The following is an 18,592-nucleotide window of genomic DNA, read 5'->3' on the forward strand; positions in this document are numbered from 1 at the left end:
CTTCTTTATGTCCTCTTTGGAGAAGTGTTTGTTCTGGTCCTTTGCCAATTTTTGATTTGCGTTGTCTGTCTTCTTGGTGTTGAGGCATATAAGTTCTTTGTATATTGTGGATATCAATTCCTTGTCTGAGGTATCATTGGCAAATATGCTTTTCATCTTGCTGATGTTTTCTTTTGATGAACAGAAAGTCTTAATTTGATGTAGTCCCATTTGTTTATTCTTTCCTTTATTTCCCTTGCCTTAAGAGATATATCAGTGAAAAATTTTCTATGTGGGATATCTGAAATTTTTATGCCTACGTTTTCCTCTAGAGCTTTTATGGTGCCATGGCTTACAGTTAAGTCTTTGATCCATCTTGAGTTTATTCTGGTATACAGTGTAAGTTGGTGGTCTAGTTTTATTTTTTTTTATGTCCCTATCCATTTCTCCCAGCACCATTTGTTGAAGATGCTCTTTTTACTCCATTTGATGTTCCTCCCCCCTTTCTCAAATATTAGTTTACTGTATAAACGGGTTTATTTATGGGCTCTCTATTCTGTTCCATTGGTCTATGTGTCTGTTCTTATGCCAATACCAGACTGTTTTGATTACCATGGTTTTGTAGTATAGTTTGATATCAGGTATTGTGATTCCTCCTACAGTGTTATTCTTCCTCAAGATTGCTATGGCTATTCGGGCTATTTTTTGGTTCCATGTTAATTTTTGAAGTGTTTGTTCTAGGACTGTGAAATATGTCATTGGTAATTTAACAGGGATTGCATTGAATTTATAAATTGCTTTGGGTAGTATGGCCATTTTGATGATGTTGATTCTTCCCATCCATGAACATGGTATATGCTTCCATTTATTTGTAACTTCCTTAATTTTTTTTCTTTAGTGTTATGTAGTTTTCTGAGTATAGGTCTTTTACCTCCTTGATTAAGTTTATTCCTAGGTATTTTATTTTTCTTGCTGCTATGGTATACAGGATTTTAGTTTTTTGTTTATATCTCTGAAATATTATTGTTGGTGTACAGAAATGCCTTTGATTTCTGAATATTGACTTTGTACCCTGCTATTTTGTCAAATTCACTTATTAGGTCAAGTAGTTTTTTCATGGAATCTATAGGGTTTTCTATGTGCACTATCATGTCATCTGCAAATAATGACAGTTTTACTTCCTCTTTCCCAATTTGGATGCTTTTTATTTCTCTTTCTTGTCTGATTGCTGTGGCTAGAACTTCCAAGACTATCTTAAATAAGAGTGGAGAGAGTGGACATCCTTGTCTTGTTCCTGTCCTCAGGGGGAATGCTCTCAGTTTTTTCCCATTGAGTATGATGTTGGCTTCAGGTTTCTCATATATGGCCTTTATTATGTTGATGTATATTTCCTCTATTCCCATTTTGCTGAGTGTTTTCATCATAAATGGGTGTTGTACTTTATCAAATGCTTTCTTAGCATCTATTAATATGATCATGTGGGTTTTTTTTCTTTCATTTCATTTATGTGGTGTTTTATGTTATTGATTTGCAAATATTAAAGCATCCTTGCATCCCTGGGATGAATCCCACTATATCATAGAGTATAGTCTTTCTAATGTGTTGTTGGATTCAGTTTTCCAATATTCTGTTGAGGATTTTAGGATCTATTTTCATCAGTGATATTGGCCTGTAGTTTTTTTTTTTCTTTGTTGTGTCTTGACTTGGTTTTGGAATTAGGATAATACTGGCTTCATAGAAAGAGTTCTGGAGCTTTCCCTCTTCTTGGATCTTTTGGAATATTCCGAGGAGGATAGGAATTAGTTTTTTCCTAAATATTTTGTAAAATTCACTTGTGAAGCCATCCGGTCAGGAGCTTTTGTGTGCCAGCAGCTTTTTGATTGCTATTTCAATTTCACTGGTTGTTAATTGTCTATTCAGGCTTTCTGCTTCTTCTTGATTCAGTTTTGGAAGACTGTATGTTTCCAGAAATTTGTCCATTTCATCTGTTTTCATATTTCTTGTGATACAGTTGTTCATAATAATGTCTTACAATCCTTTGTATTTCTGTGGTATCGGTTGTGATTTCTCCTCCTTCATTTCTGATTTTATTTACTTGGGTCCTCTCTCTCGTTTTCTTGATGAGCCTGGTGAAAGATTTGTCAATTTTGTTTATCTTTTCATAGGACCAGCTCCTATTTTTGTTGATCTTTTGAATTGTTTATTTGGTCTCTATGTCATTTAATTCTGCTCTGATCTTGATGATTTCCTTTCTTCTACTCTCTCTGGGATTTGTTTATTATTGTTCTAGATCTTGTAGCTGTAGGGTTAGATATTTTTTATCAGAGATTCTTCTATCCTTTTTAGGTAGGCCTGTATTGCTATGGACTTCCCTCCTAGACTGTTTTGCTTTGCTGTATCCCACAGGTTTTGGGTTGTTGTGTGTTCATTATCATTTGTTTCCGGAAACTTTTTAATTTCTCCTTGATGATATTGTTAACCCATTCATTCTTTAATAGTATGTTAATCATTCTCCATGAGTTTGAATATTTTTGATATAATTTCAGTTTTTTTGAATTTGTTGAGGCTTACTTTGTGTCCTATCATGTGGTCTATCTTTGAAAATGCTTCGTGTGCACTTGAGAAGAATGTATATTTTGCTTCTTTGGGGTGAAAAATTCTATATATATCAACTAAGTTCATTTGATCTAGAGTGTTGTTCAGTGCCTCATTATCTTTGGTGTTTCTTTACCACAAAGATCCATCCATTTTTGACAATGAGGTGTTAAAATCCCCTGCTATGAGTGTGTTGTTGTCTATATTCTTCCTGAAGTCTTTCAAGATTGTCCTTACATATTTGATTGCTCCTACGTTGGATGCATATATGTTTATAAGAGTTATATCTTGTTGATGGATTTTTCCCTTAAGTATTATGAAATGCCCTTCTTTGTCTCTTTTTATGGCCTTTGCTGTGAAATATGTTTTTTCTCATATAAATATTGCTATCATAGCTTTTTTTTCATGTTTATTTGCTTGATATACTTTTTTCCATCCCTTCACTTTTAGTCTGTGTAAATCTTTTGTTTTGAGGTATGTCTCTTGTAGACAGCATATATGTGGGTCATGTTTTCACATCCATTCTGCTACTCTATGTTTTTTAATTTGAGGATTTAATTCATTTACATATAAGGTTATTATTGACAGGTATTTATTTATTTACATTTGTACTTGCTTTCCTCTCCTCTTGTTTTCTTCTTTTTCTTGCAGCATCCCCTTTAGCATTTCTTGCAATGTTGGTTTGGTGGAGATGTATTCTTTTAATCTTCCTTTGTCTGAGAAACCCCTTATTTCACCTTCCATTTTGAATGAGAGCCTTTCTGGGTACAGTATTCTTGGTTGTAGGCCTTTGTTTTTCATTGCTTGAAATATTTTTTGCCATTCCCTTCTGGCTTGTAGTGTTTCTGTTGAGAAGTCAGTTGATAGCCTTATCGAAGCTCCATTATATAATATTTGTTGTTTTTCTCTTGCTGCTTTTAGGATTCTCCCTTTGTCTTTGAATGTTGCCATTTTAATTATGATGTGCCATGGAGTGGGTCTTTTTGGGTTCATCTTCATTGGTATTCTCTGTGCTTCCTGGATTTGCATCACTTTTTTACTCATCATTTAGGAAAATTTTCTGTCATTACTCTTTCAATTGGGTTTTCTATATCTTTTTCCTCCTCTTCTCATTTTTGTGTCTCTATGATTCTAATGTTGTTTAGTCTCATATTGTCCTGCAGTTCTCTTAAACTCTCTTCATTCTTCTTTATTCTTTTTTCATTTTGTTGTATTGTCTGGGAGTTTTTTTCTACATTGTCCTCTAACTCACTGATCTGTTCTTCTGCTTATTTAGCTGCTTTTAATTGATTCTACTGTGCTCTTCATTTCAGAAATTGTATTTTTTATTTTTTCCTGGTTCTTATTAATAGTTTTAATATCCTTTTTCATGCTGGTGTAGTTCTCCATAAGTTCCTTGTAGCTTCCTTGGAGTTCTTTGTAGTTTTCCTGGAGTTCTTTGTAATTCCCCTGGAGTTCGTTGTAGTTTTCTTTGAGTTTGTCAAGGTCATTGAGCTTCTTTATAACCATTTTTTTGAATTCCATGTCTGACATTTGGGTTATGTCTATTTTATCTATCTCTCTTTTGGGGAATTTCTCTTTTTCTTTCATTGGGAGGTTGTTTCTGTGTCTCCCCATGTTGAATTCTTCTTGTTTGTTTTTGTTTATTGGATTTGTCTGCTTTGATTTCCTGCTTTCCTGATATGGGATTTTTTAAAGGAGACCTGGGGTATTCAGTGGTGTAGTCTCTTTGATCTTCTGAGCCTAATGCTCTTGTGTTGCCTTTTATGCCATTTGTTTATGCTGTCTGGTTGTATTTCAGTTACTTTTTGGTGGATTCTTTCCTCTGGCTCATTGATTGAGAGTCAATCTGCCTACCTTGTCTTGAGTTCTTTTGTGGATGTGTTGTTAAAACATAAGCACACAACCCAGGCAAAAAATCCACACCCTACAAAATATCTCCCAACTACAACCCCACTATCAGCAGCTAACGAACTAGTATTAATATATATGTGGAGAGATTAAGACTCTTATATTATAGGAGAAAGAGATAGGGGTTGTTTTAAATGAAAGAAAGATGTTTTTAAGAGAGAAGGTGGTAGAAATATAATATTAGCAAATAGATTTAAGGCTATGTGAGACAGCAAGTAATATATACCCTGTATGTTTACAAAGGAGGAGAAGAATGCAGAATGAAGTGAGAAAGTGAAAGTGTATAGTATTGGGTTTATATACCAGTTATATGCTGGTATATAAAGTGTGAGAGGGAAGATAAACAAAACAAACAAACAGACAAACCAACAAAAATTATAGCAGAAGGATCTGAGGGATAGGAGGTAGGAAACAGATTAAAGAAAGAGTTAAAAACATTATTCAAATTATTTCAAAAACAGGAAAGAAATAAAGAGAGAGAGAAACCAAAGGGAAGGAAAAAAGACAAAGAAATGAGGGGGAAGAAAAGAGAGGGGAGAGAAGAAAAAGGAAAAAAAATTAAAAATAGAAAGAGAGAAAGAGAGAGAAGAGAGAGAGAGAGAGAGAGAGAGAGAAGGGGAAGGAACAAAGGAAAAGGAAAGAAAGGGGAAGGAAAAGAGAGAGGGGACAAAAATTAAAATAAAAAAATAGAAAGAAAGAAAGAAATGAAAGAGAGAGAGAGAGAAAGAAAAGAGGGGGAAAGGAAGAAAAAGATAGAAAAAAGAAAAAATAAAGGATGGGGAAGGAAAAGAGAGGGAAAAAAATAGAAACAAAAGGTTTTTACTTAGTTCAGCTTTTAGGCATAGTCTCCTTTTTTTCTGGATGTGCCCTGACCAAAATTCCATGGGTTTCAAATTTTTTCTGGTTGGTTGGCTGGCCTCTTCTTTCTGTATTTGCACCCGAAGTCCTTCCGTGGTTGAAGCTAGCGGATAACACCACTACCTACTCCACCACCATCTTCTATCCAGAGTATATAAAATTTTAACACAATCTGTAATGCAGAAATTTATATGACTTTTATTACAGGTACTTTGTTTATTTTATCTGTTTGATAGTTATTTTGGGGCAGTCTTTTTAATATTCATTTTAAAAATTAATACTCTATAAGATCAGATTGAAATATAAATATCTCATTAAGTAACATGTTGTCAGAGATTAAATTGTGAATGAGAACATTTTTATGAGTGCAATAGCTATGGAATCTTTTCATGATTTAAGTAGTGCTGTTAGATTGAAAAATGCTTAATTTCTCAGTTTCCAAGTATTTTTCTCTTTCTATAACTATACATTCTGAAAGTGCTTTGAATGATATATTCTTTTGGTCTGAGATTAGTAACCACATTTGTTATTTGTTTATTATGTGTTTAATAATAATGTAATATTTGTATAACTTACAACAATCATACAAATATATCACTTCCTAATTAGAATCACTTTTACATAGGCTTTTTAAAAATATATAAACACTGAGTAAAAAATCTGAATTCAAATTAAGTCTTTGCTTTTCACTTATACAGAAGACATATTAGAATACCTAACATTCATTGAGCACTTACAACTGCCATCCATTGTGCTCTGCATAGTTTATTCACTCTCATCTCCACAATGACCCCTGGCATGGGCACCTTCACCATTTTTTCTTTATAAGTTAGGAAACTGAGGTTAAAGAGATTAAGTAATTTTCCCGAAGTTACACAGCTTGTGAATGACAGAGATAATAATAGAATCCTGCCCCTCCTGAACCTTAAGCTTGATTTTAATACATTAAATGTTTATATATTTTTTATTATTTTATTTTTAGAGAAAGGGAAAGGATGGAAGAAAGAGGGAGGGAAACATTGATGTGAGTGAGAAGCATGGGTTGATTGCCTCTTGTTTGCATCCTGACTGGGGACTGAACCCACAACATAGGTATGTATATACCCTGACTGGGAATCTAACCCGAGATCTTTTGTTTTGTGGGAAATGACCAACCAATTGAGTCACATTTACTTTATAAACTATAGTGACTAAAGACCATGGTTCCCACAGAATAACACTTTGTTGTCAATGATCTTGCCTTACCAGAGGTCTAAATTGTGGACTTGTGAGAGCTACATGGGGAACTTAATGTTAATTTCCTTTTTTTATAACCATCACTTTCCTCTCTCAAAAACATCTGTCACAGGAGTCTGTCATTATTTCCATCCTAAAACTACCAAGTCAAATAGAAAACAAAAGACTAAAAACATATATTTCCAGTATCTCACTCTTAATGTTACTGATTTTGCTATTCCAGGGATTAAATTTGGTTTTAAATCAGAGAAGTCAGATTCAGAAGTATCCATTCAAGTGTGATTAGTGAAAAGAATCCTAAGGTAAAGCAAATAGGTCAGCCCAAGGAAGCAAAGCATGAGGGAGACATTCAACAGTAGAGGGTAAGAAGCCATGAAGACAGAACCAAGTGTTAAATCTGAATGGGAAATAAGAAAAGACTAAAAGAAAGCTGTGGAGGAAAGGCTTAGATGATCAATTTAGATCTAAGGAGGCAGTAGTAAACTTGATGTGGAATGAAGGTGAACAGAGATTAATTAATATGATCAAGTCCTATTAGAAACTTTATATGTGTGTCATGTGTGATTTATCCAATAACCTTGTTATGAAGGAGTAATCATTCCCATTTTACAAAGAGGAAATAGGCTTAGAGAGGAACAGTAGTAAGGAATGTAACTTTAAGCTAATGACTGACAGAATGTACAACCCATTAATTTTCCACTGCACTGAATATATGATAATGCCAGAGTTCTTTTTTTAATGTACAGTGCATGATTAACAAGGTTGTGATTCCTTAAAAGAACCACACAGGGCCAGAAATTAGTATAGCTAAACCAGCAGTGGTCCAAAATATTTCATGTCTTTAAAATTTTAGAAAACTATTTTGAGTAATTTTTGTTATCAATCAGTCATTTTTATGAGAGATTTAACTTATGCTCTTTGATTGTCATGGATTATTAATCAAACTTGTTTGTATATCTAGACAGACCCATAATTAAAATTTTTATAGTTATACTAGAATCCTTCTTGCCTTATTCTCTCACCTTCAGTTGAAAATCAAATGATTTGAGTTTATTTCTAAAATGGCTCTTAAAATGTTATGCTTCTTTCATTTCTATATCAATAATCTAGGAAATGTCACCTTCATTTGCCCTGGCTGGTTTAGCTCAGTGGATTGAGCGTCGGCCTGCGAGCTAAGTGTCGCTGGTTCGATCTTCCAGTCAGGGTACATCAGAGAAGGAAAACTCTGACTCCAAAAAACCTCCGCTGCCTTGCGGCATACCTCTTCAGGGAAAAGGCTAAGGGAGTAAACCCCGACAGAAAATCCGGAGCCGGAGTCCCTAAGGCGGTTTGACGTTGTAGTCAACACCGGCAACTCCTGCGGCGCACCTGAACCCAAGCTGTATCGACTCCGTCTTTCCCTTGGACCCTTCAGCTGCGAAGAGAGGGGGGGTCTGCTGCATGGGCAACAGCAGACCCTCTATATTACCCTGCCCAGGCTCTGTAGCTTCAGCGTCATCGCAAGATGTCGATTCAACACGGGAGGAGACAGATACCATGTCACTCCCGAGTCGGACTGCACAGCCATTCTTGGCGGTGCAGATAGACTCTGAAGAAGCTACACCATCGTCTCTCGAGACGGACGGCTGCCGACGACGACGACGACGACGACGTCACCTTCATGTTTCACTTCAACTGTCAGATGACTGTTAACAGAGTTTCTGAGTACCAATATTCCTTTACCGAATCTCTCCTTCTAATTGTCACTCTACTTACTAATAGTCATCCATTACTACCTCTTACAGAATAATTTCAAACACTATATATAGCACGGCAAGCAAAGCTTTTCATTATTTAGTGCTAATATTTTTTACCAGCCTCATGTCTTGCTATTTTGTTCTTAACTATAAAGAACTTTGAAATTCTGATTTTACCCTATTTGCAAGCTAACAAGCTTACCAGTAATAGTTTTATGAGTTTTCACAAGAGACAAGAGATTTTGGGGTTTGAAACAAAAGACTTAATTATGTATAACAATAGTAGTAGCCAGAATATCAGTATTTCCCAGCATTGGTTCTCAAAACAACTTTTACATGCTGGTTCAGAGAGCCAAGTGACACCTGCCAATGCATTGCAAGAGAACTCTGAGCTTAGTGTAATTAGTATTTTATAATGAACAGTAAGCATGACAGCCTTTGCTCTGGAGGAAGACCTTATTTTTATTTTATTAAACAATAAGTATGGCTCTCTTTTGATCCAGAGAAAGACACTACCTCTCTCTCATTTTTATGTAAATTTAAGGGAAATTATTGTAAAATCATGTCAGTAACAATTCTGGTGGGGAATGGGAGACCCAACAAATGGTTAAATATAAGCCTCTTGCAACAGTTTGGGAGACCCTGTACCAGGATGTTTTTATTCATGAGAAATGCTCCAGGGTGACTCTGACAAGCTACATATGTTAATATCCATCTCCTCACCACCACCCAAGTGCCAGAGTTGTTTTACCTTCACTGCCACAAAATCAGTGTGTCACATACCTATAGCTGTAATGCCATCTTTTCCCCAATTATCTCTTACTTGCATCTAGATCTTTTATCTGGAAACATCAAATACAAGAGGAACAAGTGCATTTCTAATAAACTAACAGAAACATATTATACCACCCACTTTGGCCCATATGGGCAATGTAGGGGACTTGGAAAGCAATATACTTAGACAAGTATTCATTATCCTTATAATCTAGGATCAAAAATCCAATAAGAGAATTCACAGGATTGAATTACAATTAAGTTTGGGTTACCTAGGCCTCCTTTTTACCAGGATGATAGCCAGATATTATAGCAGCCAGCCTTCCTAGGGTTATGGGTAGGGGAAAGAAAAGTGGATTGGGTCTAGCAATGGTCAGAGGGCAAAATGCTCAATTTTCAAAATAGGACCATATGATTCTCAAGCATTTTTTGGACCTGCTTATTACTCATAGCCCAGGTGGGAGGAAGGGATTCCTTTTTGGAGAAAACCAACTTTAGCAACCAAATTGTCTTGTTAAATTGTGAATCAGAAAGAAGTAAAAAAAGTAGAGTCAGAAATATTTTTGACTTGACATTTGAATAAGCCTTTCTAATGTTCAATAGTATCAAATATTATGGGAGAATGAAGGCCTACCAAATATACCTATACTATAAGCTACTATTGAGAAGCTTTTCCAATAAATGTTAAAGCATTGCCAAAATGTAAGTTGTTTAAAAAGCTGAAAATATGACACAAATAATTTCAAGAACCATAATAGTAGAGGCATTTGATATGACAAGAATATTAGCACTGAAACTGAAAAAATGTCAAAAGTGGTGAGGCACCAAAAATTGCCCCAAAAGAAAGATCAAAGTTCTGATGGAATTTATTTGTTAAGAGTGAGAGGAAATAATGCCTCTCATGATGTACCCTCTCTCTATGATAGAAACAGGTCAACTTTTGGCTGGAGCTGCATTTTGGCATGCAATGGGAGCGTATGCATCAGAATATAGAGCCTTTTACTTTGTGAGTGGCTTATGATTTTATGATCATGGATGCTTCAATTTCAATTAAGATGATGCATCCAGGCAGCATTCATGGCAATGTAGGTTGTCCAGGCTCTATAAGCAGCTTAATTTCATTGGTCTCATCAGAGAGCTGACTCTTACTAGGCATTAACATGAGTGATACAGACAGTTTAAGCAAAAGCCACAATTTGTTTTTAGAGTTCACAGCCTCAAAGAGGAGTATCTTTAATCAGCTGTGAAGGAGTTAAATGGGTTAGTACATGTACAGAGTTAAGAATAGTGCCTGGTAAAAATATGTACCTAATAAACAACTCAGCGAGTGATTGAGTCAGGACAGGGATCCAGGAAAAATGGGTACTAATTGTATTACATTTCTATCAATGAATCTAATAAACTTCATAAGGCATTTTATGTTTTTAATGTATATTGTCTTATTTGATCCTAAATACAACTGGGAGATAAGGTGCAATCCTTTATCTTGTTCAATGGTGAAAAGAAAAAGTTTCAAAAATAATGATCTATATACATTGTCACACAGCTTGTTATTAACTGAGTCAGATTTTTATCAAGATCTTCTGATGCCATTGTCTACATCCATTGCATGAGACACAATACTTTCATTTATTCTGTCTCAGCCAGAACATTCTCAGGAGTCTGCTTAGTGCAAATATATTACCTTCAAACAATTTCTAAGATTTTAAAAAGCCATGAATTGTGAACAACTACTTCAATATGTATGGATATTTTAATCAGATTTTCATCTCAATTTAAAATATAAAACTAATTACAAACAAATGTAATACTTATAAATATAAGAATTTTAGTAGCATCAAATAGTTTTGGAAATAGGTTTGTGAATAGTAAGTTTAAAAGTGACTTTTTAAATAAATCTGTGTATTCTTACCAGTGGATTTATAATGTTTTACTAGTTTTGTTCAGTGTGTGTCTCAGGCTACATCTAAACTCCTTTTGTCTGTGGTTTGCTGTCTTCTAACATGCCCCAGGCTGTCTTTGTTGTTCAGTCTAACTTGGTTGCTGCTTCTCTTGGGAATAGTTCAATCTCTGTTACTTTGCATGTTTCAGAAGCTTACAGACCTTTTTAAGCAGTAACCCAATGTTAGCTTGGTGTTCCTATTATTATCAGGGCTTACTATCTTTACTGTAAAAGCCTATACACTCATATTTTACTATTTTCTAACAAGTTTTTTTTGCATTTTAGACATTTTTTTCCTGCTTTTTGCAGACAGGATCACATGGTAGATATTTCTTCACATGCTTAACTACTTCGGCTCCCTCTTGGCCAAGTACACACTTGGTATTTGCATATGTGCCAATGGCCCACATAACTTTTTTTTTTTTTTACTAACTATTCAGTATGGGAGGGATTTTCACCCGCTCTTCCTTCAGGAAATCCTCAATTTGACTTGGAATGAACTGTTGCTGAACAGAACTACCAGAAATTCAATCTCTCTCAGGAAACAGCAAAACTGTGCCTGCAGATGCTTCTCATTCCTTCATTTTGTAAAGGCACTTTGGCTAAAGTAAAAAAAAAGGAAGGCTATACATCAAAGAATTTCTGTGACATGACTCATTTTTCTATGTTTAACTCTTTAAATTACTTGTAGTTAAAAATACACAATTTAAAAGATTAAAAAATTTTATTTGAGGCAAGAACAAAGTAAGAGATGTCATAAATAAAATGTCTATTTGTTGTTTTATAAATATGCAATACATTATTATTTAACAGTAAGTATATGTTTGTGAAATATAATGAGGGTCACTTTAGTCTTAAAAGGAAGGAAGGAAGATAAATTGCATGAACTCTCTATAGCCCTCTTCAATCATTCTCTGCTTTATTAAAGGAAAAGGAAGATAAAAAAAATATAACTAGAGAAGGGAGTCTTAAATGTTTGCATCTTCCAAAGATTGCTGTAATTAAAATATAAAGTAAGTTGCATTTTGAGAAATTATCTGACAGTCTTTTGGGAACTTCTTTGTTGGTAACTGTCTGCTTTTCTCTTGCTGCTTTTAAGATTCTCTCTTTATCTTTAACCTTTGGCATTTTAATGATGTGTCTTGGTGTGGTCCGGTTTGGGTTCATCTTGTTTAGGACTTTTTGTGCTTCCTGGACTTGTATATCTATTTCCTTCACCAAATTTGGGAAGTTTCCTTTCATTATTTTTTCAAATACGTTTTCAATTTCTTGCTCTTCTTCTTCTCCTCCTGGAACCCCTCTGATTTAGATGTTGGTATGTTTGACATTGTCCCAGAGGCTCCTGAGTTTATCCTCATTTTTTGAATTATTTTTTCTTCTTGCTATTCTGATTGAATGTTTTTTTTTCTTAGGTTCCAAATCATTGATTCCATTCTTAGCTACACCCCTTCCACTGTTGTTTTCCTGTAGACTTTTCTTTATTTCATTTAGTGTAACCTTCATTTCTGCCTGGGTCTTTTTTATGCTGTTGAAGTACCCATGAATTCCTGAAGCATCCTGTTAACCAGTGTTTTTAACTCTGCATCTGATAGGTTGCTTATCTCTATTTGTTTAGTTATTTTTCTGGAATTTTGTTCTGTTTTTTCATTTGGGCCATATTTATTTGTCTCCATATGCTGATAGCCTTGCTGTGTTTGTTTCTGTGTATTAGGTACAGCTGCTTTTACTCCCTGTCTTAGTAGCATAGCTTATTGGAGAAAAGTGCACAAAGGACTGGCAAGAAGTATTCAAAGTGATGAAAAGCAAGGACCTACAACCTAGAGTACTGTATCCAGCAAAGTTATCATTTAAAATGGAAGGGAAGATGAGTGCTTTCCAGACAAGATAAAATTTAAAAAGTTCATCATCACTAAGTCATTATTATATGAAATACTAAAGGGAATTATATTTAAAAAAATGAAGATCAAACTATGAACATTAAAATGACAGTAAACTCACAACTATCAACAACTGAATCTAGAGGAAGATGGCGGAGGAGTGAGGGGAGGCTGCGCTTTCAGGCTCCCGAGACCCATCTGTAGTTTGGACTAATTGCAGACAGAACATCTCAGTGAGCAGCTGGACACGGGCAGGAGTTGAGCCATGGCACTGCTGGATTAGAGAAAAACCATCTAGGAACAACCTGTTTAGTGAGGATAGCAGAAGAAAAAGGGACGAAAAGCGATTCCTGACTGGGGTGGCTGCCCAAGCTGCAGCTGGAAGTACACAAAGGCTTTTTGGTGACCACAGGCTTCCCCAGAGAGGAGTTGGGAGGAGAGCGGATTTCTGCCTGCTGACAGAGACAGGACTCGACCGAGTGGCATTGGTACTGAAGGACAGGAGACAGCATGCTGCCGGGCAAGTGAGAACATAATTTACCTTTATATTTTTCTCTAGTGGACGGTGGAGAGGGGAGGAAAGTTTGGGGTTAGTAGGCCATTTCTGAAGAGTGTAGGGGCAGAGGCGCACTCATCCACTCCCCAACCCTACCCTTGGGTCACACAGGCGAGCATAGGGAAGTCCCCTCATTCACTGGCCCAGGTGCGCGGGGCCGTGAGTCCAGGTGCCCCTCAGACACGCCCCAACAAACATAAGATCAGTGCCCCAACGGGCACAGGGAGGGCCCACAGAACACGCAGAAGACCATGCGCAGACACCCCTAGCCAGCTCCAGTGGGTGCCAGGCCCCAGGCCGGAACGCAGACCACTTGCCCAGGCTCTGCTCCTGCCCACCCAGATGGATGCAGGAAAGCGGGTGGCTGCGGCACGGGAACAGTGGGTGGCAACGACTCACAGACAATCACTTCCCCTGTGCACAAGTGTCTGGGACCCCGCCGTGGGAGGCTAGAGACCAGCTCTGGAGCACAGCGCAGCTGGGCAGGCCCCAGGCAAGCTCTCGGGCTGCCCTGCACATGCAGGGGCAGGCGTGCAAGGGCACCTCAGCTGGCTCCAGCGGGCAGGAAGGGAGTGCGCCATGCCGGCGACCGCGGGTGCACACCAGTGCTGCAAGGAACGAGAACCTCTGAACCGCCACACTAGACCAGCTGCGGATGCAGAAAAAGAAGACGACACACCAAGGCTGAACTGAGTAAAAACATTCCTTTTTTTCTTTCTTTCTTTCTTTCTTTCTTTCTTTCTTTCTTTCTTTCTTTCTTTCTTTTCTCTTTTTCTTTCTTTTCTTCTTTCTTTCTTCTTTCTTTTCTCTCTTCTTTCTTTCTTTCTTCTTTTTTCTTTTTCTTTTGTTTCTTTTTTTCTCCCTTCCTTAAAAAAAGGAAAAAGAAGAAGAGGAGAGGAGGGGAAGAAAAAAAGAAAATAAAAACAAACCATATCTCTAATGCATTTCATATAATGTCTCCTTCTCATCCTTTCTCTTTAATTGTTGTTTATTTGTTTGTGTGTCTAGTTTAGCCCCCTTTTCACTCTAAATAAATAGAATATAATTACTATATAAACCCAATACAATATAATCCCACTTTCTTACTATATTCTGCATTTTTCCATCCTTTTCTTCTATTTTTATTAACATACAATGTAAATATTACCTACTGACTTACATAGTCTCAACTAATATTAATCTATCATCCCCTTTATCAAAAATCATATTTTTCCTCTCTAAAAACAACTCTTAACTATTCTTCTTATAGTATAAAAGCTCTAATCTCTTTACATTTATATTAATATCGGCTCATTGGCTGACGATAGCGGGATAGAAGGTGGGGGATATTTTTGAGGGTGTGGGTCTCCTGCCTGGACTGTGTGTTTATGTTTTTAACAGCATCTCCACAAAAGAACTCAAGACAAAGTGGATAGAGTGACTCTCAATCAACTAGCCAGAAGGAAGATCCTACCAAAGAACATCAGAAATATAACCAGACAGCATAAACAAATGACATAAAGGGTAACCCAAGAACATCACGCTCAGGAGATCAAAGAGACTGCACCACTGAAACCCCCTGATCTCCTATAAAGAATCTCACACCACAAAGGTGGGAAGTCAAAGCAGACCATCCCCCAAAAATAAAAGCAAACAAGAAGAACCCAACATGGAAAGATGCAGAAACAACCTCTCAATGAAAAGAAAAGAGGAATCCCCAGAAAGAGAGGTAAATGGAATAGACATAGCCCAAATGTCAGACATGAAATTCAAAACAATGGTGGTAAAGAAGCTCAATATACTCGACAACCTAAAAAACAACTATGACAACCTCCAAGGAAGTTACCAACAGCTCCAATAAAATTACAGGGAACTTGCAGAGAACTACACCAGCATAAAAAAAGACATAGAAACTATTAACAAGAACCAGGAAGAAATGAAGAATTCAATCTCTGAGTTTAAAAACACAGTAGAATCAGTCAAAAGCAGACTAAACGAAGCAGAGGATTGGATTAGTGAGTTAGAAGATAATGTAGAGAAAAACTCTCAGACAATAGAGCAAAATGAAAAAAGATTGAAAAAATATGAACAAGGTGTAAGGGAATTACAGGATAGCATGAGAAGGAATAATATCAGGATCATCGGAATAAGAGAGGGAGAAGCAAAGGAACCTGGAATTGAAAAACTGATACAAGAAATAGTGATAGAAAATTTTCTGAACCTGATGAGAGGAAAAGTTATACAAGTTCAGGAAGCACAGAGAGTTCCAATGAAGAGGAATCCCCAAAAACCCTCTCCAAGGCACATAATAATTAAAATGTCAACATTCCAAGACAGAGAATACTAAAAGCAGCAAGAGAAAAACAGCAAATAACATACAAGGGATCTCCGATAAGGCTATCAACCGATTTCTCAACAGAAACATTACAAGCCAGAAGGGAATGGTCAAAAATATTTCAAGCAATGAAAAGCAAAGGCCTACAGCCAAGAATACTCTACACAGCAAGGCTCTCATTCAAAATGGAAGGTGAAATAAGGAGTTTCTCAGACAAAGAAAGACTAAAAGAATACATCTCCACCAAACCAGCATTGCAAGAGATGCTAAAGGGAGTATTCTAAGAAAAAAGAAGAGAAGAAAAAAAAAATAAAAAAAAGAGGAAAGGAACAGAGGTACAAGGGGAAATGAATATATACTCGTCAATAATGACCTTAAATGTAAATGGATTAAATGCTCCAATTAAAAGACATAGGGTAACGGAATGGATAAGAAAACAGGACCCACATATTTGCTGTCTACAAGAAACACAACTCAAAACAAAAGATTTACATAGACTGAAAGTAAAGGGATATAAAAAAATATTCCAAGCAAATGGACTGGAAAGAAAAGCTGGAGTAGCAGTCCTCATATCAGACAAAATGGATTTCAAAGCAAGGGCAATAAAAAGAGACAAAGAAGGACATTTCATAATACTTAAAGAAACAATCCATCAAGAAGATATAACATTGATAAACATGTATGCACACAACATAGGAGCACCCAAATACATAAAACAAATACTAGAAGACCACAATAAAGATACCAACAACAACACATCCATAGTAGGGGACTTCAAAACTCCATTATCAACAATAGACAGATCATCAAAACAAAGAAACACCAAGGATATACAGGCATTGAACAACACACTAAATGACATGGACTTATAACTGATATATATAGAAATTTTCATCCCTCAAAAGCAAAATGTACATTCTTTTCAAATGAACATGGCACATTTTCAAAGATAGACCACATGATAGGACACAAAGGAAGCCTCAACAAATTCAAGAAAATTGAAATCATATCAAGCATCTTTTCAGACCATAATGCCTTGAAACTAAAAATCAACCTCAGGGAAAAAAATCAAAGACACCAAAACTCATGGAGAATGAATAACGTGCTATAAAATAATAAATGGGTTAACAATGACATCAAAAAGAAATCAAGAAATTTCTAGAAACTAATGATAATGAACACACAACAGCCCAAAACCTATGGGAGGCGACAAAATCAGTCCTAAGAGGGAACTTCATAGCAATACAGGCATATCTGAAAAGGATAGAAGAATCTCAAATAAAAAACCTAACCCTAAACCTACAAGAACTAGAACAACAACAACAAACAAAGCCTAGGGCAAGAAGAAGGAAGGAAATCATCAAGATGAGAGTAGAATTAAATGACATGCAGACTAAACGAACAATCCAAAAGATCAACAAAACTAGGAGATGATTCTTTGAAAAAATGAACAAAATCAACAAGCCTCTAGCCAGGCTCATCAAGAAAAAAAGAGAGAAGACCCAAATAAACAAAATCAGAAATGAGAGAGGAGAAATCATGACTGATACCACAGAAATACAAATGATAGTAAGAAATTACTACAGACAACTGTATGGAAAGAAATTTGACAACCTAGAAGAAATGGACAAATTCCTAGAAGCATACAATCTTCCAAAACTGAAGCAAGAAGAAGTGGAAAGTCTCAACAGACCAATAACAAAGAAGGAAATTCAAACAGTAATCAAAAATCTCCCTGCACACAAAAGCCCTGGACCGGATGGCTTCACAGGTGAATTTTACAAGACATTTAGGGAACAACTAACTCCTACCTTCCTCAAACTATTCCAAAAAATCCAAGAAGAGGGAAAAATTCCAAACTCTTTCTATGAAACCAATATTACCCTAATCCCCAAACCAGGTCAAGACACAACAAAGAAAGAAAACTACGGGCCAATATCACTGATGAACATAGATGCTAAAATCCTCAATAAAATTTTGGCAAACAGGATCCAGCATACATCAAAAAGATTATACACCACGATCAAGTGGGATTCATCCCAGGGATGCAAGGATGACTTAATATTCACAAATCAATAAATATAATACATCAACTAAACAAAATGAAAGGCAAAAATCACATGATCATATCTATAGATGCAGAAAAAGCATTTGATAAAGTACAACACCCATTTATGATGAAAACACTCAGCAAAATGGGACAAGAGGGAGCATACCTTAACATAATCAAGGCTATATATGAGAAGCCTGAGGCCAACATCATACTCAGTGGACAAAAACTAAAAGCATTCCCCCTGAATTCAGGAACTAGACAAGGTTTTCCACTCTCTCCAATCCTATTTAACATAGTGTTGGAAGTCCTAGCCACAGCAATCAGACAAGAAAAAGAAATAAAAGGCATCTGAATTGGGAAAGAATAAATAAAACTATCATTATATGCAGATGACATGATAGTATACCTAGAAAATCTTATAAACTCCACTAAAAGACTACTCAATATAATAAGTGAATTTGGCAAAATAGCAGGGTACAAAATAAATATACAGAAAATAAGGCATTTTTGTACACCAACAATAAAATATCAGAGACAGAGGCAAAAAAGAAAATACCATTTACTATAGCAACAAGAAAAATAAAGTACCTAGGAGTAAACTTAACCAAAGAGAAAAAGACCTGTACTCTGAAAATTACATCACATTGAAGAAAGAAATTAAGGAAGATACAAATAAATGGAAGCAAATACCATGTTCTTGGATGGGAAGAATCAACATCATCAAAATGGCCATACTACCCAAAGCAATTTACAGATTCAAT

Source organism: Furipterus horrens, unplaced genomic scaffold (assembly GCF_987537825.1).
Source record: "Furipterus horrens unplaced genomic scaffold, mFurHor1.1.pri manual_scaffold_9, whole genome shotgun sequence".
In the NCBI taxonomy this organism is placed as follows: domain Eukaryota; kingdom Metazoa; phylum Chordata; class Mammalia; order Chiroptera; family Furipteridae; genus Furipterus; species Furipterus horrens.